The 27,014-nt window shown below is 48.0% G+C and overlaps 1 protein-coding gene across 1 annotated transcript in view; it reads left to right on the top strand.

Moving 5' to 3' along the window:
* The window catches only part of LOC143342554 (discoidin domain-containing receptor 2), a 150,124-nt gene that overhangs the window by 75,451 nt on the left and 47,659 nt on the right, over positions 1–27,014 (top strand). The window lies entirely within an intron of this gene.

The following is a 27,014-nucleotide window of genomic DNA, read 5'->3' as shown; positions in this document are numbered from 1 at the left end:
AGAAAATTAAGCGTAACGAACCGTGCCGGCAGAGGAGATTCGATTCGAATTTTGTTCGGCCGGATCGACGATCGAGTTTCCATTTTCGGACAAATTCGATGGAACGAAGGGTAATGAGAGGAGAGGAACGAAATTATTAAATACGTACCGGAGCGGGTGCGTCGATGTCAGAAATAACGAGACACTCGTGTAACTCTAGCCCCGCGGTCTGGAACAGTCTTCAAGAACAATGAACGCAATAACGGTCGGGTAGACGGTTTTCGAGTTTCGCGGTCGTGGTCGCTTTAATGAAGAACTCGAGGAAGAAGTATTCTCGTAGCCCGGAGATTCAACAACGGACGACGTAATATTTATATCGCGGGCGGAAAAAAGGTCCAAGCGTCGCCTCGCGGCATTCCTTCGTCCCTCTGGCTCCATTTCCTCCTCCTCCCCGGGGGCTCTTGGTTAAAATGTTTTCCGACGCGGGACGAGGAAATAGCGCGAACAGACGCGAAAAAAATAATGTAACACCAGCCCCGGGTCTCGCGACCGGCGTAATCCAAATGGGAAGTTAAAAGGTGGTTGTTCGCCGTTTCCTAGCCATCTTGTTATACGGTCGCGGTCGCGACCACGTTTCAAATCCTCTTATTCGACGAAAAGAGGACGAAAAAGAAGAGTCACGGGGGAAGAAAAAGAATGGCACTGGTCGGCGGGAGGGGACGAGCGAAACAGGCGGACGCGGTAGACGGTCGGAGAGAAGAAAGAAGGGCCCTAATAAGAATGCCAATCGCAATAAAGAAGGCTTTGCATTTGATAAGCATCGTAAAAAAGCGCCGCGTAAGGTCATTACGTACACATATACGTATCCGCGAACTGCAACAGCCTACGCCTCCCTGTTCCAGCCTTTCGAAATACCTCGTTTGCCGTAGCTCATCCCGACCAACGGTGATCCTGGCTGCGATCGAGTCGCGGGGCTGCCTTTGAAAGATCACTGCGGGGACCCTCTATATCGCTGACTATCGGGAGCGTGCTGGTATCGACCCATTGAGAGAGCTGTCGTAAAAAATCCGCGGCGATAAGCTGTCTTTTTTAGGACGCCTCGCCGGATTGAAAACGAGCATCCACGCTGCTCGATCCTCGTATAATCCGTTGGTTTATTCTACGGACTTAATCTTTGGCAAATTGAGGAAAATTGCGATTCCTCCGCGGTATTGCGGTGCTCGTAAAACGTTCGAGAATTTCGTAATATTTTTAACCCTTAAGTGGATTATTGGGGTCTTCCGCAAGTTTAAACTAATAATTATTTAAACTTATCTAATCTTCTAATTGGTACATTATTTTTTAAATGCTTAAAATGTAAATCTCAATCGAATGAAACTTTTACCAACGAGCGATCGCTGTCACGTTCGAAAAAGTAACGTCTTTTCCGTGCGTCCTATTAGTAATCCCAACAATAGGACCAGGACGCGACGAAATGGGTGGAACGTGATTTTTCATCCCCGCTGTCAAACCGTAGAAACTATTTGCCAACGAGGAACGATCGTACGAGCACACCTGTCCACGAGAAAGTATCCTGGTCCTGGGAAGGATTCGATCGCGGCTGTCCAAAGTCAACGATACCGAACAGAAGCGTCGCGCTCGAAGCAGGGGGGGGGGGGCGAAGACTGGAAAAACAGCCCGCTAAAATGATGAAGGATCGGCCGGTGAAGATGTCATGTCGGACAACAATCGCGACGCAAAACTGGAAAACGGGCACAATGGAGTCGGAGGACGATTCATTCGCGCAACCATAGTCCAGACAGACAGCTGGACGCCCCGCAGGGATGAAACAGGAAGCCATTGTCGCCCTCGATCCTCGAAACGTGGCAGCCGTTTGCTTTTTTCCTCCGTTCTATTTTTCTTTTTTTCCTTTTTTTTTTTCTTCTTTTTTTTTTTTATACTTTCCAACCAGAGACGCGTACGTGTGTATCGGGCGTGCATGCGTGCGTGCGTTGCCGTTGCACGTCGCGTGCAAATGTTGCCTTTTGAGCGATGCCGGCGCGCACCGAAAAGTAATTACTCCGCACGCGACCGCGCATAGAATCGTTGCTGATATATGGCTACACGGCCAGCTGGAATAACATTGTCCCTGAATATATTCGGCGAGTCCGCGAAACTGCCACTCCGTATGTCGCTATTAAAACCGGATGCGGGGATATTACGCGGCGCGCGACGCGTTAACAGCCCGAAACCGCACACCACTCTCTCTTCGTTCCCAGATTCCCGTAATTAACTGAGAGTGGCGGCCATTTCGAATATTAGATTCGAAGCGGAAGAGTTCCACGACGAAGCACTTCACTCGAGGCATTCACCGATCTCCCGGAAACGAAACTTTGTTTATCGATTTATTTTCTTCGACGTCCAGTCGGGACAATTAATTTCTCTGAACGGCGTTAAACGAATTCACAGTTAGGAAGACGTTGAACTCGGTTGGGGTTTTCGTCCAATCACCGAAATTAAGCTGTATCTAGGAGCCTCCGAGACCCGACTGGGACCATCATTTCCGACAAAATAACCATAGGCGGTCGATGTTGCTCAACGCACGCGGACAGAAAAAGAGGAAAGAGTCCGTACGGCGTAGCGCGGCAGCGTTAACGCGAACACGTCCGACGCTTAGCGTTAATTAGCGGCCTAATGAACGCAGTCGAAATGAAACCGGGAGTCATTCGGTGAGGTGAGAACGCTAGAACCGGAAACAGGCTCTCGAGGCGTATTCTCTCGCCTTTCACGGACGACAGCCGGCCCGAGGAGAGGTCAGAGAAAGAAGAGGACAGTTGTTTCACCGCGTTGGACCGGTAACGTGTTCGGGGACACTCCTTTTTGCTAATAGCATGCACGCGACCATCCGGACCACACGTGCGCAATAATGGGTAACGCGTGGGTGTGTGTCGGTGCCAGCATAGTCGACCGACCGTGGCCAAGGGGTCTGCGCTATCCAACTTTCCGTCGTTCCATCTGCTCCTTGTTACCCGCGGTTATTAATTAGCTCTGCTCGATGCATCGCGTCGTCCGACACGGCGTCGTTGCAGAACGATACGCAAAGGTGCGTGGTTACACGGAATATTAGGGATGGAACGGACCCGTAAAGATTGCGACAAATTCAACGGAACAATACTCTTTGTCTATTCTATGAATCGTAGAGATTGTCACCTGGGCAGTTTATTTTGCGATCCGTTCGTTTTTATTATTTCAGAAGGATGTATAGAGTCTCCAGACTTTGTATTTCACGAATACAAGGAATGATTCTTAAAACGAGCTTGTGAATCGTAAGTTGAAACACTTGGTGCCAGTGAGGCGTGAAGGCTGGTGTCGAATTTCGCTTCCGCTGTACGAAAGATGAATTTGCCAACCCCAAAGCGACGTTCATTTTAAGAATCATTATTGTAGTTAATTTCTACAGGATCATCGTGTTTCTCTTTTCTTATTATTACAGGTGGATTACTTGTTGGTTTTAAGGAGAATAAATTGACTCAGATTCATATGTATCGATATATTTTGCAAGATTTAGAACATGAGGTTTCACATACATGCATAGCGAATACTCTAGAAATATGTACCTAGTACCAAACAGTCACAGATCTCGTATAACTACATAGAACATTACTAACCGAAAATCCATCAAATTTCATAGGAATAATTTTCGAAGCTTGCGAACCAACTTCGTACGACCGTCGTGATTTCTCGTGTCATGTTCCCGTACAAAGGATCGTAATATCCGCGTGGATATTCGTGGGTCCGTGAACAGCAGGCCCGAAGACGTGTAAAAGGTGTCGGATCGCGGGGCGCGTCTCGCGTGATCCGACAATCGCGCAATTGTAAACCGTGGATCTTTGGAGGAGCAAGACCCGATGCCAGGAGTATCGCAAACGGTCGTTCTTCGCGTGTTCTTTACGCCGTGCGTCCTCTCGACACGAGATAAAACGCGTCGGGGCGCTGCTCGAGGGCGGTTCGAGGGCGATTGTTATTAGCCCGGCGCTGCCGCTTCAAAGGGACTGCTCTCGCGTGATCGTCCTTTCTGCAATCTGTTTGCAGTTCGGCTGTGATTGTTGGCGGCGTTTGTAGACGGTTTCGTGTTTCGTTGAAATTAGTTGATCGTACGCGAGCGTCGTCGAACGTCTACTCGACGAGCAAAAAACAGCGTAGAGCAACGTCCTTAACGGTCGCCAGAATATTAAAAATTTTTTATTTAATCGTAGGAGGGTCGTCCAAAAGTATCTCGCGAGACGCGAGTTGGGTCGTTAGAGTCGTCGTCCAGGGATTCTCCGTGCTCTCTGAAAACTTTCCCAACATGTGTTTTCGACTATTACGAACATAGTTCTGTTCGACGTTACCGCAGGTACCGGTGATACCAGGGGGGTGGAAAAAAGTTTCCTCGCGAAGAGTCCTTTGCATGGAACCTGGCAACTTCCGTCGCGATCCGCCCGGACAAAGTTCTCCGCGTTCAACTTTCCCGAATGGCCAACGCCAACAACTCCTTTGGCCCGATCGTAAACCGAGAGATCTGAGGCGCAGCGTCGCGGAACGGAATTGCCAAACAGCACGAAGATTCCGCGAAAGTTAGGGGCTCGAGTCCGCGAACCGATCTACGGTGTCAAAACGCTTGTCGGCGACGGTCTGCTGGTTGTGGATCCCGTGGACTTTCGGGGCCCAGTTTGTTCTGGCTGATCGTCTCGGCGAATCCTTGCGAACGCTGCTGCTGGCAGCCCGGCAGCGTCAGGCTTGCCCGCTGAAATGTAAATACAGGTAGGCCAATCAGCCTGATTGGTCCCATTCGCTCGAATGCTTGTCATTCACCGGCGCATATAGCACGCCGTAAGGCAACGGTGGCTGGTTATGTGCTCTTGGATCGGCCCATTGTTCGCACGGATACGCGCCATTTGTATACGTGCATTCGTATGCGACCGCGTACGCGAGTACCGGTTATGCAGGCGTCGAACGATCCGCGTATCGCTCTCGATATCGTTGAATCGATAATTTTCCACGAAATGCCAAATACCCGTGTATCTACTTTGCCTCGAGTTCCTTTTCTACTAGGAACTTCGTGTTGTTATAGAGTAAGGTGTAGAGCGTAATGTTTTTAATAAAACGTACAGATAGGCAGACCAAAAACAGAAAGCAATAACAGAAACACACGAGATATAAACAGTCGAGAGCTGCTTATATCATGGATGCCACGAAGTTTGTTACTTATTATATTTATATTAATTTATGTAATAATTTTTTTTAGAATCGATCAAATATAGAAATAATTGGGTTACAAATGGAATTAGATTGTAGATGTTTGTCAATGGAATTTTTATGGAAATGTTGCGAACTTAAAGAATGTGTTGCAGCACGCGGTCGCCAGTTGCAAAGTAAATACCTGCCAAAACTATATTGTGAATATTATAAAATATTATACATGCTTAATACAATATATGTATATGTATACAATAAGATTTATTTAACCATACTTTGGAACCAACAATTTATAAAATGGCATACGTTTAAGAATCACTGTCTCAGTAAATAAGTATCTGTATAGAGAGGGGAATCAAGTTATAAAAGTGGCTGATTGCTTTCACGAAATGGTGGCTGCCTAGCGTTCGCTGGCCCGCGATACACGGCGGGCAGCGTTAAGAAGACGCCTAGAGAAATCGATTCGCGTTCGGAGGCTTGGTTTCGTAGGCGAGCGTTTTCTGCGTACTCAGGAAGTTCCCTAAGCCGGTTCGTGTACGCGGCCGGGTCCGTTCAATTTGTACGGTCGTTAGACGGTATGGACGAGAATCGTTCGGGTACGTGGAAACGCGCCGACGCGACGATTCCTCGTGCTGATCCCCCGTGACGGGAATCGTTGCGTGCCGTTCCCTCATTGTTATGGCAATGAGCGTTCCCGCCGGTATCTTCCAATTTTAGAACGCGCCCTGCAAATTGTCTTCCTAATCGCAACGCGCGTTCCGTTCGCTCGATTACCTGGAAACGTTATTTACGAAATCGTCCGCGTATCGTCGCGATGAAATTTCACCGTGCTCCGTCTCGACGAGGGTGGGTGGTTCTCGATCCGTCGCCCCCAGGTTCCTCGGAACGAATTAAGTATAATCGAACCCGAACTTCGTTCGCAATTACGCCTCGACTTCCCTTGGCTTCTCGGTTTCGCGTTTTTCCCTTAAGAAAATCGCGACGACGGGAACCGCCGCGCGAAAAACCGAACCGGGGGATCAAGGACCGCGACAACGTCGTCCATTCTCGGAGATAACGCATTCTTTCGCGAGCTTGTTTACAAGAAAGTCCAAATCCGGTGGAAATTCAAGGAAGAGGAAAGAAACCGAGAGCTCCACTCGAGAAGATGAAGCGTCGTGTCCTCTTTTCTTAAGTACCAGCCGCTCCCGGTGGCTCCGTCCTCTTCTCCGTCGTTTGCTACCCCGTCGACCGGGCGTTCTTTCCGTTCAGACCACGGACGGGCAAGCGTGCACGCGCGAGAGAAAGAGTATGCGCATCGGCAAGAACACCAAGTGCATCGGTTGTTATGGGCCGCGCTTCTCTAATCTGGTTTAACTTGTTTACCGGGGTCCTCGATAAAGGGGCAACGCGATTCGCGGGTAGCTCGGCCGGGCCGCCTGAAATCTGACTTGGAATTTATTATGCCGGTAAATATAACCGGTGGGAGGACCCGGCCAGGCGCTGGAAAGCCTGACGGAAGGGATGGAGAACGACGAAAGGAGGAGAAACCGCAATATTCTCGTGCGGGCATTCCTAACCGTGGCTGCTGGCGGCACGGTTTTTCGAACGCCCCGTGGAAGTCTCGAACGAGCAGCTGGTGTTTTTACGACCGTGCACGGTATCGGTTATAAACCGACGTTGTCCTAAAACCATTTGTCCCGCGGCGTTACGGTGAGTCGTTTCAAAAAATTTCCAAGATATCGACCACCGTATATTCCCCGTCAGGCTATCGGACTTTTCTCAACTTTCGACGTTTTACGTTGTCAGATAAGCGCAAGAACGTTCGGCCGCACCCGAGATAATAGAAATATGTACCTTTCTCGCGAGTACTCGACCCACCGTTGAATATCCTGGCGTCTAAGGCATGCTCTGCTAGGATCGCCTCGCTAACGAGTCTCTCCTCGCGCTGTCACAGAGTTTTACCTTAATATAAACATTTTCTGATCTCGATACCGCGCGAGAAAAATGAAAGTTGCACGTCGGTTGTGCATCGTACGCGTAATCGGGGGAAAGCGACGGGGTAAACGACCCGTGTCTGGTATCAGCGGTTACGCGATGCACGACAATGACGACGGCGACAACGAACAGACGACGTCGGTTTTAGCATCGCCTCAGCGTTGCAAGGATCCGCTTTAACGAGGTTGCTCGAGGGGGTTCATTGAGACGCCGGCTGGTTTGGTAACCATGTGACACATCCTCCCACCCTGTGTCCGCGGCGTGCATTTTCCTCTTCGTTTTATTATTCGCCTCTTACTCCCTTCTGTCGGTGGGTCGTTCTCTCGTCGCGTTGCCGTTACCACCGTCTAACCTTTATTTTCTTCTTCCCCGAATTCTCGGCATTATTCAACGGGCGCACGTCTCTCATTGAGGATGCACGCACGTACCGACTACCTGCTACGACGACGAAGACGAGCAGGACGACGGTCCCCGTAGTCGCTCGAAATCCGCGATAAAAACGTCTCGTCTTCTGCAGCCGGTTCTACGCACAGAGATCGCTTCGTCTCTCCCTTCGGAACGGTTCGAATATCTGCATCGCAATGAGCCACGGGGATCGTTCGTTTTTTCTTCTCTAGCTAACCCGCCTCGACGTTTTGTCATTACGCTTTTTCTCCTGATCGAACGTGGACTCGTTGCTGCAGGTGATGCCCGGGCCGACGTTTATCGAAAAATTCAATTTAACTTCGAGCATATGGAACCTACGGAACCCAGCTCTCTCTTCTTGCGATCGAATCGGCCACGCCAGATTTTATGCAGAAGAGCCTCGGCCGGAACTTTGTTCTTCGAACGGTTCGAACTACGTCGGGGTACGAAATGGATTTTTAAATACTCTCGCGGAACTCGAAATGTAATTAGTAGACTGCAGATGTTTAGGCAAATACATATATTTCTAGGAAATAGGTAATAAGAAATTTATTTCATCGTTAGAGCAACTTAAATATATATTTTTCATTCTGCATGTTTTGTATAGTTTTTATAAAAACATATGTCGTACATGTTTTTTTTTTCATAAAATTAGTCACTAGTATGCGATAGTCATGGCAGAAATGACAACATAGCTATTTAAACAGTTCATAGATGCTACGAATAGTATTAATAAGTAATGAAGTATTCTTGGCAAATAGGTTGGCAGATATTGAATTTTTCAGTTTTGCGGTAAGATTATCGATAAACAAATCTAAGAATTCCGCTCCAATAGCGGAGTACAAAACGACAGAAGCTCCGTAAGCTCCGAAAGTCTCTCGATGGAGAGAATGGCTTCAATTGATTTTGTCTCGACCGTACCGAAGCTGTGCTAATTTCTTCAAAATTCGCGGAACTTCCCGACGAATTTTAATCGTGCGTCGAGGTAACACGCGAGCAAATAAATTCGTATCTTCCGGTTGCGTTGCGCAGGTTCCAAGCTCGTTAAAAGCTAGCGTTACGCATGCGTTATTATAAATTTTATAGACGCGGTTCTCGTAACTTGGCGCGATTCACTCGTCGACGCTAAATCCCGATTACACGGTCGGCGTTACTAATTGCACGTATCACATTATAAACTTTAATCGCTTTAATTACTTATTGCATGTAATTAAGCGTTTATTGCTGTTGCTTCTCGCGCCGGCCGTTCGATGATTCTGGCTCAGTGATGCGCTCAACTCCCACCCCTTGGACTGTTCGCGTCGGCCACTAATGAAAGTTTGAATCGCAATTTTACCAAATTAAAGCCAGACTAATTGTCAACGTTATTTCGAGGCGCAGGCGATCGCTATTTTAATTATTCTTGGGCCGCGATACGTTTCGTGATCCAATCTAAACGTTCATTAGCCAATTCGAACGGGCGAGCGTACGAACGGACACGCCCCCCCTTTTTCGTCCACCGTGCAAAGAGCGAGCGAATTTAATCTACAAACGAATATAGAAGATGCGAGTGCCCCGATAATCGAACGATCGCTCGTTCGATATTAAACTTTGTCTGTTCGAACGGAGATCGGTAGAGTGCTCGAATATTAGGATACGAAACGGTGCACGCTGCACTTCGAGAAGCAAGTCGAACCGAAAGAAATTGCCGGGCGGAAAATTTTGAAACAAAACTTGTTACCACTGTACGTTCAACTTTTCTATTCGACCCTTCGTAGACCCACTGGGTCTTCAAAGAAACAATCGACTTTTGGTAATTGAATTCCAGGGCTCTAGCCGAGGACTCGGAAATTCGAATATTGCAAAACTTGCGAAAAGTTTAATACTTGTTTTTAAAATACGATTCTGAAAGATTGTTTCCAATACACTTTCGGTGTCCAGCTATCTTTTCTCTCGTTATAGTAGTTTAACGTATTCCAATATCGTTTTACGCCATTAACGCTTTAAACAGAGTCCCGATATCGAAGAGAATTTTAATTACGGAATAATAACGACGATGAGTCTGTAATTAAGATGATTGTCGCGAACCTGGGGGGTCGTAATTATTTTTTTATCTCTGTTATTATACGCTGTACGCGATCGAGGAGGTAGGATCTACGTCTTGCGACCCAGAAATAAAGTCACGCGCGAATTTACCAGGCGTTGGCCTAACGATCGAGCCGCGACGAATGCTCGCACGCGTCCCGTCATTCTTCGCCTCCCCCTTGGCCCGTTCTTTATGGGGTGGCGCGCGATGTAATGAGCTCCAGAACTCGGTCGTCCTTTTCTCATTAAAACGCCAAAGGACGTCTTATTGTACGTCGCATTATCGTCATTATCGTCGGTCGGATCGCGAGGTTGCGACTCGATGGGGCGGACCGAGACGCGCCGCAGACGATTCCGACGCTAAACATTTTAATTATTAATAAATCGGTCCGTACCCACCGCGATACCGATCGACGTCGACAGGGAAACGAGACACCCCATCGCGGAGAGAAATTTCGTAACGTTAATTCCACGAGCTCGTCCTGAATCTCGTTTATTCCCGCGGAAAGTTTGGAGAATTAAATATTCCCGGTAGTCGGTTCGCGTACGAGTAGTTGGCTCGAAAAACTCCGGACGCTAATTACGGTATTTGGTTTTTCTGTTGCAGGTGAGCGGAGATAAATTTCGCGAGGAGCAACTTCGTACGGAAACTGCCCGCTCGCGATCGTCGTAACGGTAAGCTTATATACCGGTTACCGAATCCTGTTAGCAACGGTCCACGGACGATTTTGCTCCGCTTTTCCCCGCATTTTCCGAAACGCTTTTTCCGCGAGCACGCAGAGATTCCAACGGGATCAAATGAAACAGCGCTTAACGCGTTTACCCGAGAAACAAAGGCCCGGTAATTTCGAAATGAAGCTCGTTTCGCGTTTCTATCTCTTGTTTTTTTCTTTCGCTCGTTCTATTTTTCTGTCGCATCTCTGTCTGCCTCGACGTGTACACGATCGCGGGCGTGTTTGATCGCGGAGGAAGGATCTCCAGTAGAAAACTGCTCCAGCCTCGACGCGCTCGGACTCCCGGAGGGATCCCTCTTTTCCTACGAAGTACATAAACTGTTTTCTTAGGCACTCGGAGCTCTTCAAAAATTCCTAAATATTTACTCGAGCGAAGGACCCCCAGACGGACGACACTTAAACGGTATTCCACGGGCACGGTACACGAAGATGGGCTTAAGCTCGCTGAAGGACGGATTAGAGCCACTCGTGCACATCTCCGTTTTACTCTCCTCCTCTTTTTCTCCCTGTTCTTCTCCCTATCCCTGTGTCCCTTCTACCCCTCTCTCCCCACGTTTGGATCTCTTTTTCTCAAATTTCCGCTTCTCCGACTCACGTGCACGCTGTATTTGCACTAAGGGAGACGATCGTTCTTTGAATCGCGAACGCGTCCCGACTTTCCCGATTTTACATCGGGAAACGATAAAGCGCGCCAAATCGTCCGTAAGAATTGGAAATTTTTCCACCGCGAGCACGTCGCGCAAACACGACGGATTCCACGGGAACAATTACGATACTTCGTGTTCTTTTGCTCGGCGCAAAACATAAACCGTCGGCGATCTATTAAATTAGAGCCAGGCCTTGTCCCCTTTCACGAATACCGCACTGTCAACCCCGTTTCCACCGGGGTCAAATTAATTACCGCGTCCTCCTTACCTCGAATCGCGAAAGAAAAATATATTTCGTGCGCCGCCGTGTCCCCTGGTCGCACGAAATTGTTCCGTAATCGCTGGTTCGCCTTATCCGCGACCGTGAATGCTCGTAACAGAGAACACCTGGCGTCCTTTCGTGATGGAAGAATTCACGAAACACCGTCATCGATCGGAGAAAGTAGGGTAATATGCAAATACGCTTGCACAATTTTCGAAAATTTGTCGAGCAATGATTTAAAGAACAATCTCTGTAGAATTTACAGTGGAAGATTTAAACGACACACATTCGAGGGTTTTATTTGATTTCGAGAGCAACGGAGTCAGTGTAATATTAGACTATATAAAGTTGACTGACATGTAGTCCATGGAGCTAAAATAAATTTGAATAAGATTCATAAATTTTACGAAAATAAGTACTAAGACAAATTTTCAATTTTTTGTCTGTCAGTCAACGTGTTAACAATGGCGTGGACGAATAGGTCGCGGTTGAAACAGCAGCGAAAGAATTCCTCGAACCGAAGGTTTTCGATAGTTGGACGACGAAGAGACTCGTTCCTGTACCAGGACTCGACTCCTCAGTTTCCAACGACTTTTTTTCCAGTCGGTTTCAGGCCTCGTGCCGATGCAAAAGCATTCCCTTGTTCGAAGTTCCCGCGTCTCCACCTACCAGTCGCCTCGTCCCCTACGCCCCTTGTCGGATCTGCGATTTCCGTCTGAGAGCTTCGAAAACTTTCGACGGCGGTCGGAATACCGGACTGCATTAAACATGAATAAACGATTTATGAGGACGAAATCGCTGCGGGTGTTTCAGGGTGGAAGGGGAGCGTCCTAACAAAACGAGGTCGACCAGATACCATCGAGTTCTCTTTCGATCCTTCTTTCTTTTTAGGATAACTTGCACGCGATTGCGGTCCAGCCTCGTTGTTCCTCGATAATTAATCGCCTTCGTGGTACACGTGTACGGACCAGTTCGAAGCTATCTTCTTTGTCATCGCGGCGAATAATAACTCTTCGATAATCGATAGGTGCTTGTCGATCGAACGGATACACTTGTCACGCTGGTGCAAATAACGAATTAAGCCCCCGCGGCCATTAAATCTTTCGCGAGAGACGGGCCAGCCAGCAAGATACTGTTAGTTTATCAAGCTCAGGCGAATATTTACATTCTGACCGCATGTGAGTAATCAATTGATCTTTTTAGAACCGTATTATTTACAAAATATTCAAATATTTGCATCACTGTTTTCTGCGACTCGTCTTTCGAACCAAAATGTTTGATTTCGCGGGTTAGTCCCTCGGTACGTCCCTTCAAGAAATCATCGAGATACCCAAGTTGGTCGGGTCTCCCGGCGGAACCCAAGTTTTCGGCCAGAGAATACTCGGGCGCAGCGTTATCGGCTAGAAAACAGATAACGAGGGAATTATTCCTCTTTACGACATCTCTATCGCGGGTCGAGACTTAACGCGGCATCGTTTCGCGAGTTCGGAAAGTTTGCTTTCCCGCGGTTCGCCGCCAGCTAATTTGCAAGCGTCAGCTGCGTGTTTCTGCGACTATCCGCGAGTTTCTACGCGCCGTTCGCCCTGTCGGCGGACGGGATTAAAAACGAACAACGCGAAACAATATTTCGAGTGTATCGAAGTTTCTTCCTCCGCACGGTACGTTGCTTCCTAGCGGCAAACACCGTCCTCCGTTCCCTTTAGATTAGCGGTTTCCAGACTTTCCGGAAGGCGCCTTTACAGGGAGGGGGAAAAAAAGTTTCTTTACCCGAGATAAAAACGTTTGCATAATAGTCGCGAGCCACGGAACTTCTCAAAGACTTCTAGGACGAAAAGGGGACCAAAAAAATTTAAGGAAGAAGCACTAGCATTAGTTGTATGGTAAATTATTTAAATCGCGTGTCTATTGTATCTTTCACGATCGAATTGACAGAATATGCGGTACATTTGGGAATTTTTAGCGAAGACTTCTCGAACGAATTGATTATTGAAATAAATATCGTTCGTAACAAAGCATAAAGATCGCTGCACACGGCAGTAAACGTGTTAAAAATTTCACACCCCGAGACTGCACCGCCAGACGCTGTCGCGACGACGATGGTTATTGCACCGGGACGGAATCTTCGACATCGGTCGCATCGATGCCCATGTCGTGTAATCTAATTATCGCATTCATGACGCGAAGTAACGACCGCTCGTAAATGCGAGTGAAATAAGGACGCGTTATGAGAATAGCGGCGCGGCTATCTCGGTGACATGACCGACCCGCGTGTTTCTCGCGCAAATGCAAAAGAACACCGACGACCGGTCCAGTCATTAATTCCTCTCTCTCGGCGAGATCTTTTATTACGGCGTTGCTTTTCCCAGCAAATGAAACAGCGAGGTACGAGTACTCGAGTTTTTCTTTTCACCGCGAAAACACGCACGAACGTTCGACGCAGTCGGTGTTGGCCATTAGGCGAACGTTAATTGCTCGGCGGATTTAATTAGGCAATAAAAGAGCAATCGAGGGCCTCGTAGTCGTTGATTAATTGACCAAAGAACGGGAAGCTATTAATCGATAATTAATTTGCGTCAGAGGCTAATGCGCCACCGGTCGTCCTGAGGGAACGGTGAAATAAAACGACGTTCTACCTCGGTTAGAATATCACTTCGACGCCGCCTCGTCAGCAGTACGCATTGTTCTCGATATCCGTTCCCAATGGAGTGTCGAGACTCCATCCAATTCCTGCGGCTCTCCATTCCGTCTGGACCACTCGCAGCCTCGGCCTCGTCGCTGCAGATTCCTCGGCCAATCGTGCTCTCGTTAATGCACCGTCTCTGAACCGACCGTCGTTGAAAGCTGCATAGACGGATGGGTCGGGGAAAACCAGCCTCGAACGGATTCCGATGCTCGTGTTTCGCGTGCAAAGAGGAACCACCGTACCGGGAAAGAGTTTTCCAATTTTCGTCCGGCAACGGTCGCGTGACTTTTACCTACGTTTCGTTCCTCGACTTCGAAACTCACGATAACTTTCTTAAAAAATATTTTAAACGTTCTTCAGGGAGAATTAAATTTTGTTAAACTAATTGGAGATTCGTACGGTAAAATATAATAATTGGTCAACTTTAGGCTGATATAATAATTGCTTTAAGCCGTGGCCACATTGAGAGCGGCAAACCGAATACCAGCGAAGTGACAAAAAAAAAATGAAACCTATAAGATTTATATAAAGTAGACCTAATTACTGGCTGGAACATTCGGTATTTTTCACGGTAGAAACCGTCTGGAAATGAAATAATTAAACTGTGTAAACATAGTATTGATGCTATCTAAATTCACGAAGAAAGTGTGCATCGGAGATGTAAGTTTACCGGAGGTGTCTGGGCATCGATCGCGTCCTCGGCGGTATCCCGTTGAACGACGATCCCACCGCTGGCAATCTGCACGGAAAAGGTGGAAAAGCGAAGTGCTCTCGAGAGCCATTGACACGCATCCACCGGTTGATTATCTCCTCTTGGTCCGCGCGAGCCGGCAAATGGCAAGACGAGAACTCGGATGATGGGGGTAGGGAACGCGGAATCGTCGATCCATCGACGGAATAGAGAAAAAAGGAAACGAGCGATCGACGAGGAGCGCCTAAGAAGGGAGTAACACGACGTTCGACGAGAAGCAGGAGAGCAACTGGAAGCGGGAAAGGAAACGACGGAGGAAGAAAAAGAAGCGGAAGACGAAAGACAGGGACGCGACGGCACGGCGTTTCGCTCGTTCGGGAACATAAACTGGAACGGCAGACGTGTCGGTATGAAAATTTCAATCGGCCGGGCTAAAGTGTCGGCGTAGCGACTGTCGAGGAGGCGGCAGTCGCCGAAGGTGGAGTGTGGCGACGGTGAAATTCAGGTGGTGGTGGAGAGAAGCCGGGTGTGGGAGAGGCGGAGGCAGAAAACGGGAAGGGTAAAGTGGCTCTGGACCCGTGTATAGGTGTGCAACGGGTGTCTCCGTCTCCCTCTGGCTCGTTACCACCTCGGCTAACGCCGTTCTGCCGTCTCCTCTTCTATCGTGCGAGGCCCTAGCCCCCGGCGAACTGCATAATTCATGGCCCTGCTGCACACCGACCGCCTCCCCAACGGACCCTCTTCCAGAGGGCCGACGCCAGCCAACCCTTCTCCTGGCAGCGCCGCCACCTTCTATGCCTCGACCTCCTCTACCTCCACCTGGCTTTCCAGGGTCAACCTTGCCCCGGCCGCGTTATTGTACGTCACTGCGTGCGACTCGCGAACCACCACGAGGACAAAGTTGGCCCCTGAGCGCGTTCTACGCGGGTCCTCGGGCTCGGGGACGCGGCGCAGAATGTAGGCGAATATTTCGGCTGAATTATGAACGACACCACCCCCCGTAGAGGTAACGGCGACCTAACGAGAGGGACGCCACAGGCGCTTCGACCGCTCTCGATCCTCCCGAAATACCTTCTCTGACAGTGAACAAGATTCGAACGCCGTAGTAATGGATTTTTACGAGTCCGGCACCGAACACGCCTCTACGCAAGGGATGCGTGCCTTCGCGCGGCCCATTGTAGCGCCGTCCACGTCACTTTTTATTTGGCATTGTGCCGTTCCGATTGTATTTCAGCCTGTCCAGAGGCAGACGACCGACCGGAGGCGACCACGAGACTCTGCAGTGCCGAGTCTAAGCTTGGTGTAGTCTATTGTAAAGTTTGAAATATAGATTCAGAGTAGAATAAAATGGTCTTGCGAAGGTACTTGGAAAGTACTCAAGAAAATATCGTTCAAATACCTTTTCTGGACGATACGAAAGGTTGAGAGGGTTCGTGTAACTCTGGATCTAAACAAGAGAACCAGGGGGTAGGTAACTCGTTTATGACCTTTAGGTCAGGCAGATTGCATATTTGAAAAGATTCACAGACACTTGTGGCGCAGGAGGTGCCTAAATTTTTTGGCAAAAAAAAAATTTCAAATCATTCTGAAAAAATTATTTTCGGTTGCGGGGGTTCATTACCATCATTTTTGGTCAATAGACATACCCCAGAAATCTTACGGGTTTTCGAGAAAAAAAATTCTTCACCGAAGATACAATGTCTGACCATGGAAGATGATTCTCCTAAAATTTCGTGCGTATGTTTAAAAAATCATAACTTCTGAACGGATTGGACAATTTTAATGTTTCAAAATGCGAACAACGCGTATGAATGTAAGGTTTACTCGTATATCCCGACTATGGTTACAGCATATATTACAGATCAACTGTCAGTAAGAACAACTCGAGTAAACTTTGTTACAGTTATCGTACGCTTGAGCGAAGTACCTCTCCCAGACCCGTTACTTACAACTCTGATAACGAAGCGAGGGATAGTTATTCCGACTCCAATAACCCCCCGGTAGCCGTCCGTGATCTTCGGATCAAGGAGGTTATAGGCTCCTATAGACCGGGTATTCCTGAGTGCTCCGACGTAAAACAGACACTCACTGCCAAGTCGACGGAAACCAATAACACCGATATCTATCGATTACTCTCCGCGTTCAATCTAGACTTACGTGCTTCACATGCTGCTCGAAATATTTGCACTGTCTATGGAGAGGAGCCTATCGAAGATTCAACGACCCTGAAACGGTTCGCGAATTTCTGAGAGGGTAATTCGAAGATAAGTGACACTCCGCGATTCGGACGATCTTCAGAATGGTAGCTCAAGCATCGTAACTTCGTGATGGTGACAGTCAGGGATCGTTCGTTCCATCGCTTTCGTGACGACCCAACCGTTAGTAGAGGCTAAGTATACCGATGCCTGATATTTAATTAAGAGACTTTGTTGCAGGGGTCTCCATCGAAGAGGAGGGTTCTTTCCCAGGCAACTTCTCGCGTGAAAAAGAGCCCGGTGTATTAAGCCTGTTACTCGCTCGAGAGCTTAATTCTCGAGAGTCGATATCGAGAATAAGAGAATAAGCTTTCGCGAAGTTGCCACGTCGATCGAAAGGTCAGCCTCCTTACTTTTAATACCGTGTTCTCTGGAGAGTCTTGTTCTTCATACCGATTCTTGGAAGGAAAATCCTTTACGAGGTATTATTCTCGGGCTCTCAAAAGTGAAACTCCCGAGTGGTCACCAGGAGGTGGAAGGAATTCCCCTCGACAGGGCAAACCGGCAGAAATTCTCCCCGGTCGATTCTTTCGCTCGGACCTTGGTCCGCCGGAGCCCTTACCGTTTACGAAACTTTCCGAATTTCCATGGCCTCGTCGATCCACCGCCCGGAGAAAAGCGCAAATTGCTCCGCTTTGTCTGCTTAACCGAGACCACTCTCTTTGGCTTCCTCTTGCCGCTCGTCGAAACTTCCAACAGTTGCTGGGAGCGCAAGATGGATCGGTGGACGACGGTGGATGACCAGTCGATGCTTGGAAGCGATTCGTATTCGATATATGCAACTATCCGGACCTGAGTTTTATCCAAGTAGTGTGGTTGTACCGTAGACCGACGAGAAAGTGGCTGTAATGATTCTTAACATTTTGACTGTCACGTCACGCGAAACTAGAAAGATTAATTCTCGAATTGAGATGTCGAGGAAAATAAATTTGGATAGGATTTGCGTATTTTAATGGAGTTTGCAATGGTTTAAAATCAAAATTTTATTCTTGCAGAAAATTGCACGGTTTTCGCCCGGCAGTGGACGTGTTAAAATGAACTCCAGGCATGATTCGTAAATTGAACGCGTCTATTTTATATTCATTTAAATAATCACCACCGTAAGTAATGACGCACGACGGAGAAGAGTTAAGAGCGTTAAATGTTACCTTATCGTTAACGTGTACCATTCGATGAGCCACGGGTGGAAATAATTTTAACTGTGTCGGTTCGCGTGGCTTCTTCTCGTCTCTTATGTGGGTCGGATGACTCTGATTTAGATACCGGGAGGACGTCGTCGTTAAATCTGCGCTTGGTCCCTGTTGGCCAAGTCTCGCCGAGGGTGCGAGAGCCGTTCTGGCTCCGTGAGCACGCGCATACCGATGGAAGACGAAGTGGTCACCCGAAGCTACGCAGACCGCGCTCGAAATTAATACGAAACCGGCTCCAGAACGCGCGCCGCGTCGCGACGCGTCCAGGCGAGTGGAACGAGATGCAGATATCCCCGGAGGCTCGACCCGCGACGCGGTCGTTTTCTCTCGTCCTGCCGGCAGAAGCGTACCGGTTCCAGCATCGAATAAATGGCAGATACTCTGCCATCTTGGGCCCCCATCGGTCGCGTTCGAAGATAAACATCAGCGCCAGCAGCGTTGAGCGCGCTAACAGCACACGGTAGTCAAAGGGAGCCCTCGTAATTAGCCATGCTCGCAGCGGCGTTCCTCTTTTTTTCGCACGCTGGAAACGCCGATGACCACGAGAATGCTTGATCGTGGCCATTTGCGAAACGTCGGTGAACCGATCAAAGGCTCCGGGGCAGAGATGCCAGATTCAGCACCCGGTGCCCTACTCGCACATGCCAGATCACGCGTACGCGAGCTCGTAGAGTTTTGGAAAGTCGACAAAGGCAAATTAACACATGCCCTCTTTCTCGATTATTCCGAAGCTGCCCGAAGCGACTGTTACTGACTGATCCTGATTACTGCTTGCCTCTGCTGGACTCTGTTGACCATCGCTTATATTTCTGACAACCTATAACGATTACTACTGACTTCTGCTAACCACTGTTGGTCTTTGCTGATCTCTGTCAGCGTGTGCTTGTCTCTGCTGAACTTTCCTGGCCTCTGCCGAACGCTACTGACCACTCCAGGTATTTCTGATAATGTATAACGATTAATACTTACTACTCCATGCCCCTACAAGTCTCTGCTTGCCTTTGCAGGTTTCTGCTTGCCTGTGCATGCCTTTGCTGGCCTCTGCTGAACACTGCTGACCACTCCTGATGCTTCTGACATCGTATAACAATTACTACTTGCTACTATTCGCCCCTGCTGATCTCTGCTTGCCACTGCATGCCTCTACTCGTCTCTGCTGACCGCTGCTAACCACCTCTGATGCTTCTGACAACATATAACGCCTACTACTTGCTACTATTCGCCCCTGGTGATCTCTGCTTGCCACTGCTGGCCTCTGCTGACCACCGCTTATATTTCTGGCAACGTACAACGATTACTACGACTCCTGCCTTCCTCTATTAACCTCTGCCAGCGTCCCCTGGTCTAAGCTGGCCTCTGCTGACCGTTGCTGAACACTGCTGACCACCGCTTATATTTCTGGCAACGTACAACGATTACTACTGGCTACTGCCACCCTCTGCTGACCTCTACCAACATCTCCCGACATCAGCTGACCATCGCTGACCACTACTGACCGTTGCTGACAAATTGTGTCACGATGTAATATAATATAATATGTTTATATGTATTAAAGTGTTGTATAATGTAAATCTATGGCAATAAATGATATAATTTCAAAGAATTCTATGTGTTTTCATCATTTTTACCCTCCTTTTCCTATCGAAATCATTCTCTTAGTTATAAGACACTCCGAATCTTTTAAAATTTTCTCCCTGGAAAGATTTCAAATTTCCCGCCGCCAGGAATTTTTGCGAATTCCTGGAAATGACGTCATTACGTAATATTACGTAATATTACGTAACATTACATAATTTCTGCCGAAAAATTCCGGCCGGAGAAATTTCAAAGAGCTGTTACGTAATATTACGTAATATTACATAATGTTACGTAACATTATGTAATTTCTGCCGAAAAATTCCGGCCGAAGAAATTTTAATGAGCTATTACGTAATGTTACGTAATATTACGCAATATTACGTAATAGCTCTTTAAAATTTTGCCGAAAAATTCAGGCCGGAATTTTAGCCACCGCCTGAAACTTCTTGGAAATTTCAGGGATTCCGTGAAGTTTCAGGGACGCCGGTAAGTTTCAGGGAGCCGAGAATTTTCAGGATTTCTTAGAAATGACGTCATTTCATTTGGAGAGGGAAAGAGGGGTAAAAAATGATAAGAATACATAGAATTCTTTGAAATTATATCATTTATTGCCATAGATTTACATTATACAAAACTTTAATACATATAAACATATTATATTATATGACATCATGTCACAAGTTGTCAGCAACGGTCAGCAGTGGTCAGCGATGGTCAGCTGACGTCGGGAGACGTTGACAGAGGCCAGCTTAGGTCGGGAGATGCTGGCAGAGGTCAGCAGAGGCTGGCAGTAGTCAGTAGTAATCGTTGTACGTTGCCAGAAATGTAAGCGGTGGTCAGCAGTGGTCAGCAGCGGTCAGCAGAGGCCACCGGAGGCCAGCAGAGGCATGCAGAGGCAAGTAGAGTCCAGCAGGGGCAAGCAGTAACAAGTAGTAATCGTTATACGTTGTCGGAAGCATCAGGGGTGGTCAGCTGTGGTCAGCAGAGGCTAGCAGTGGCAGGCAGTAGTCAGTAGTAATCGTTATACGTTGTCAGAAATATAAGCGGTGGTCAGCAGAGGCCAGCAGAGGCTGGGAGAGGCTAACAGTAGCCAGTCGTAATCGTTATACGTTGTCAGAAATTCCAGGAGTGGTCAGCAGCGGTCAGCAGAGGCCAGTGGAGACCTGTTGACGGGAGGTCGGATATTAGTTGTTCAAGAGCGAGAAGGGAAGTGTGAGCCTTTCTCTCTCGACTCCCACGAGACGGTCCGAACTTACTTCGGGCAACTTCGGAGAATCGAGAAAGAGGGCATGCGTCAGTTTGCCTTTGTCGACTTTTCGAAACTTCACAAGCTCACGTACGCGTGATCTGGCATGTGTGAGAGAGCACCTTCGGTGCCTTTCTGGCATCTGTGCTCCGGGGTGCTCGCGACGAGTCGAGGAGACCGAACATCTCGAAAAGGGTGTCGTGAGTCCGCGCGATCTCCATCTACGGGCATAGATTTTTACGAGCACGGAAAACGATGCTTTTTTCGAGTCGCGATACAGTTTACGGGCCAATGACGTCGAAGATGTCCCCCGTAGTCGATACGACGACCATTTTCACCCGTTATCTTCGCTACGAGAATGGCCGGATGTACGAAGGTCGAACGAGAGACTTGGACTTCTGTAAATTTTATAGATCCTGTTTGAAGCGAACGGCATACGTCCGGGGACGCACGATGCCTGGCTTCTGATTTCATGGAAAGGCCGGCCGTAAAACCTGTTTGTACGTCTCTCTGAGGCGACATCCTGCGTCGTTCGGGCGGGGAGAGAGCGCTCGTTGCATTTCCGGCAAGATACTGCAAAGCGTAAGTGACTCGGTTGACCGCCGCCGGTGCTCCGTGGAAATGCTATTTGCGTCGTAGGAAAATCCGCGCGACGGCGTCCACTTTCGGCTCTCTCGCTCCGTCCAATCTGAATTTTGACGACGCCATCAAAGGCGTACCCTTTAAGAGGCTTGCATTCGAAGGGATACGTCCGACGAATCAAATTAACAAATTGAATTCGTTTCTCGTCCACGAATATAAACTATGTTTTGAGTGGCTTGGGTATTTTTATTCGCGACAGTAACTGCTTCTTTTATTACTTTATCGATATTGAAAATACCAGTGCTCGAACTCTTCCTAATTTGATAATTGATTTCGTGCAGCGTCAAAGGAAAAACCAGTCTCGCTAGATCTTCACCAGTATCGTAGAAACGATATAGCTTTCCAAGAAAGAGCGAGACCGAAATGTTTGGAAGCAAAGTTTCGAGAAATGTGTGCGTCAGAGCGGTTGAGTGGTAACTGCGAGTGTGTGCGTTTGTACCTACGTTCCAGCGAGAGTCCTTAAGGGTTGGGAGTACGGAGTGGGAAGAGTCAGTCTGCCTCCGTGCGCTTTAGGAAACGAGGTAATTTTCTTTGAGCCCTGGAACTGGTTAGCGAGCACACAGACCGAGAGTAATAATAGAGTTTTAATAACAACATTTTCAGCTTTCATAGTTCAACTGTTAATCCCTGAATTAAACAATACCTATTTCCCTGAACTGAGAAACCGTCTACGGAAGCGTACAAAATATTCTAAAAGTACCTTGACCCCTCTCGTGTTTACGCATACTAGTATAAAATTGCAAACCTACTCTTACGCGCAAATAGACGCTTTTTAGTAGTTAAGTGTAGTGTAATCGTAGGTTAAGTGTTGTGTTAAATATGTCGCGCGACATATTTATACGATATCGACAAACTGGAGGCCGAATTTAGGCGACGTACGCGCGCTTCTGCGTAAAAGAAAGTCGTCGCGACGCACGTGTTTCCACCTTTCGCGGCGTTCGCGTATGAAAGCGGCGGGGACCCACCCGCGTCGCGAATTCTCCCGGCGTCGGCGTCGGCGTCGGCGTCGCCACGAGAGGGTCTACGAAAATAAGTCGCGGCGCGCCCCGGCAATTACGCGAGGACGACTTCGTCGAGTTTTAATTTGCCTGGCCACTCGAGAGGCTCGCGCGCGCGCAGGCGCTCGCGGATCCCGTGTTTCCGCGAATTCGCGCGCAAATTTATGCGACCGCACGATGGAAACGCCTACTCAAAGAGCGCCACGCGCGACTAATTCTTTCCAGCGGCGTCGTAAATCCCTCTGGTAGGAGGACCGCGCGCTTTCCCGCCGCGGAAACGGGGAAACACTGCCGCCCGCCGCGTGTTTTCTCGACCGAATTCGAGTACTTCGTTCCGCGAGCCGTGCTTAACGATCCGGGAATCGTTAGTCGCGCGAAAACCTTCGCCGTGGATAATACGCCGACGCGTTTCCTCCAAGGTATTTTGTTTCTCGGTTGGCTCGTCGCGGAGATTTTTCAACCAGAAAATTGCGATTTCCGCGAAAATTTATCGCGGTAAGATTCCACGCTTAATCCTTTCCGTACAACCGCACGATTTAAATTAAATTTCTTTGTAATATTTATCGATACTAGCAAGAATAATTACTAAACCGAATTTTTCAACAATAATATTTCAACAATAAAAATTTGTTTAATCCGACAATACATTAAATTATATACTAAATGGCATCGTACTAATCAACACTCGTCTCATCTCAAACGTCGAGATCTGGATATTTTCGAGGCCTCGCACACCCCTAATAATTCCATATTTTCGCTTTTCAGAGGTTGTCGATGAAACATCAATGAAAATAAATTGTCGCTTAATTCCCTATTACTAAAACGTTCTATTTTTAAAAGAACTTTCGAGGCTGATAAAAATTGCGCGAACCTGTAGAAATAATTTCACTTTCGTCAAATTGCCGGAGCAGGGGGAAGAGCGCGATTCAATGTTCTCGCGAAGTTTCATCGAAGTCCGGTATTTTTCAGGTCGAAAAACGGTTCTCGTTACATTTTTACTAACGTTCGCGTCGTTCATCGCAGCTTTCGTTGCTCGGCGATTTTTAAGCTCGCCGGGAATTATTGAAAAAACTTGCGGCTTCTAATCCGACGTTCCCAGGATTTATCGATGGCGGGCTCACGTCATATTTTTCACCGCTGGCGAAGCCACTCGAGGGTGGAGGGAAACTAGTTTGGATACAAATTTTTCGCCTGCGCTCGAGAGTTTCCCGACGAACCCCGGTTAACGATCCAGAAACGTCGGTAGCGCGGGGATGCAACGGTGTACGCTCGATTATATGCCTGTACGCAAGTGCTGTACCTTCTACCGCGGACTTCCATTACGGGAGTGTATCTTTTCAAGAAAATCGCGACTTTTCTGTAAAACGACCGTGCAAACGTTCTCGAGAGCGGAAGAACTTGTTTAATTTTAATTGCATTCGAATTAATAGGGCCAGACTTATTACGAGAATCCGACGGGGGCCTGCATGGAAACTTACGAGACGAATAGCGTCTCGATTTCATTTTTTTTCTTTATTAAACTAAATCTGGTAAAAGTTATTTCGCTCTTGACAGTCGTGCAGGGTGCGTGTGTGTAATTCGCAACGGAGGAAATCTCTCCCTCGTATAATATTCTCTTTTCGAGTTCTCGACTCAGTACAAATACGATCTATTTTTTTAAAAAAAGGGAAATATCAATTTCAGGTTGAAAAGACATCTCATTTCACTTTCTCACACGCGCTGCGATGCTCATGTCTGATCTCCTCACAAACGAAAAATCTCCCGCCGTTTCTTAATTCGCGGCTACCAGAAAAGAAAGGGGGAGGGGTTGCTTAAAGTTTTTTTTTCAAATTCCACCGGAATTTTTGCCACCGCCTGCAGTGACGTCATTCCTAAGAATTTCCGCGATTTCTACGAGCTTACCAACGCGTGATCTGGCATAGTGTGGGAAAATGGAATGAGGTGCACCCGGGGCTCCGTCTGGCATCTCTGGTGGTACCATGAGCGAGGAGAACGTGGATCGATTAATTTTTGCTGAGTCGAAGATCTCGCGTGGGTTGACTGAAACGTCTGACCCAGCACGATCCATCATCCCTTCCAGGGCTGATCTTAGTTTCTCGTTAGAATACCTTTGATATACGAAATTTGAGTCTTCGATAAAAAGAAACCGCATCGAATCGCGTTCGTCTTGAATTTTTCTTATTTCTTAACTCCACGGCTGCGGCTTATTTTTCACCGATGAATCATTCTCCGCTAATTCGTACTATGAATCTTGTGCCCGGCACAAGAACGTCGAACGTCGAACGGGTCAGATACAAAAGACAGACTCCCAAACGATGGAGCCATTCCAACGGAGGGAAAAACGGAATACCGTGGAAATCGAGCGTCCAGAGTAAATACAAGGGCACTTTATGTAGGAACTCGTGGTAAAAGTCGGCGGCCCTAAGGTGGTGTTTCAGCGGATGAAAGATGGCAGTGTGCGTATCGTACGAACTCGGAACAAACGGGCCACTAAATCCACGTGATTTCTTCGTTCCCAGGCCGGTATCGCTGGGAGATTTACAGGAGACGTTACGTCGGCGCCAATGCTGGAAATAGCGCAAACCGAGCCGTTTCAACTAGCAACTATAAACTCACCCCCGTCCCAGCATCGGGCTCGATCAAGCTACATATAGATCCGCTATCGAAATTTATACGGAGCAGTTTGGACTCTCGAGGAATTCCCGGTGTCGCGTTATTTTCCCGCTAAATTACGTACTTCGAAATACCGGCGAGAGAAATGTCTCGGAAAAGAAGTTTTTCCTTACAATTGAACGTCTCCGTCCTAACGACACCGAATCCGTTCGACGTTCGTAATCAGCGACGATCGATATTACGCGGGGGAATCTAACGCTACGTTAACCGCGACGGACTCTAATAGATCCTGTGCCCCGTGACCAATGATTAATCACGCGTCAGGATGAATTCAAGCGGTCCTGGAACGAGTGTACGTCTCCGACACGGTCCGGTGCTCCGACTCGAGTAACTCGAGCTCGGATGCACCCTATGACCTCAATTACTGCGTCGACTAATCGATCCTTTGCATTGTGATCGTGCTATCCCTCGACACCGGTACCGACGTAACCGCTTCATGCTGAATGGTATCTTAATTGCCGGTCGGATAATCCGATTCAGCCACTTAATCGATTATGCGCCTCTATGGAGCTGTCGCGCAACCATTCGACAAACTCTTGATGGAATTTACCGATTTTAGGGGTCACCACGACACTGCGAGCGGGCAACGTTTCTTTATTTTTAATTTCTCCGTTATCAGTGGAAGGTCTCAGAAGCATTTTCCACCTAGACAGAAACTCGACGAAACGTGTGTATCGTGGTGGTGAGGAAGCTTATTTGCCTGAGAATTTTTAACTTAACTATGTGGCCACCACTTTTAAGAGCTCGCACTTGTTTCTTTTATTTCATTTTGATCACCAACGATTTTAAACATAGTGAAATTTACGAATATATTTTAGTTTTCGCTAAAATTGCATTTTAAATTGCAAATGGTAACTAAATTTTACACATGACGAATATAGTCGTCAAATACAGCTGTCTGGTTAAAAGCGAACAAAGTTAATTTCTTTCACGATTTATTCTTCATCCAAGTTATTCGTAATATTTGCTAGCTCTGCTGTCGAGTGTGGGAACTGTCGTCACTAACGATCACGAGAGACAACTCCTAAGAGATTAATTATTATTTATAGAAGGATAACCTCCCGGTTCACGTATATTATAATGCGCAGTTAAGCAGCATGCCGTCCCCCGAAGATCGTACTCAAGATCCCCCGGACAACTTCATTAAAATCACCTGGTGGTGTATCCTCTCTTTTCTTCTCCCACGATGGAAGAATCGGCGTCGGCCGTGGAATTCGTGCCGTCGCGGTGCTCCTTCGGGCGCGTTATTCGCGATGGCGGCCCGATATACGCGAAACTCGGCAAAAGAAACGCGTCATCGAGCCCGGGGATTTTTTTCACGGTCCGTTGAATAACGAGCGAGCCGCGAGGGGAGGCCCTAAACTTGCCAGATAAGCATCGCAAAGTAGTCGGTAGTCGAAGAAACTCCCGTTAATTAGCCAAAAAGTGAAGGCTCGCCTATGGTCTCTCCAGTCGGGGGAACCCTCCTTTGCTTTTTTCCTCCCGGTACGCGCCGCGACGGCACCACGGTGAATAAAGTACAGTCCTCCCCTCCCCCTCACGTCGCCGCGCCTGGCCCACCCTCTTCTGCGCCATCAGCATCCGCTGCACACGAGTTCGCCCCCTCGTCGAAGAGAAGAACAGCCGAAGGTCCCCGCGGCGTTCTCCGCGCGTTCTTTCTCGCTCTTTTCCCGACCGAACTCCCGATCCTAATCTCGATAATGACGCGTAATGGCTGGTGGCGTGAATGTAGCTCTTTGTCCGTGGCTGCTGTACCGGTCGTATATCTGTCCG

Source organism: Colletes latitarsis, chromosome 6 (assembly GCF_051014445.1).
Source record: "Colletes latitarsis isolate SP2378_abdomen chromosome 6, iyColLati1, whole genome shotgun sequence".
In the NCBI taxonomy this organism is placed as follows: Eukaryota; Metazoa; Arthropoda; class Insecta; order Hymenoptera; family Colletidae; genus Colletes; species Colletes latitarsis.
This window is presented reverse-complemented; position numbering and strand designations above follow the sequence as displayed.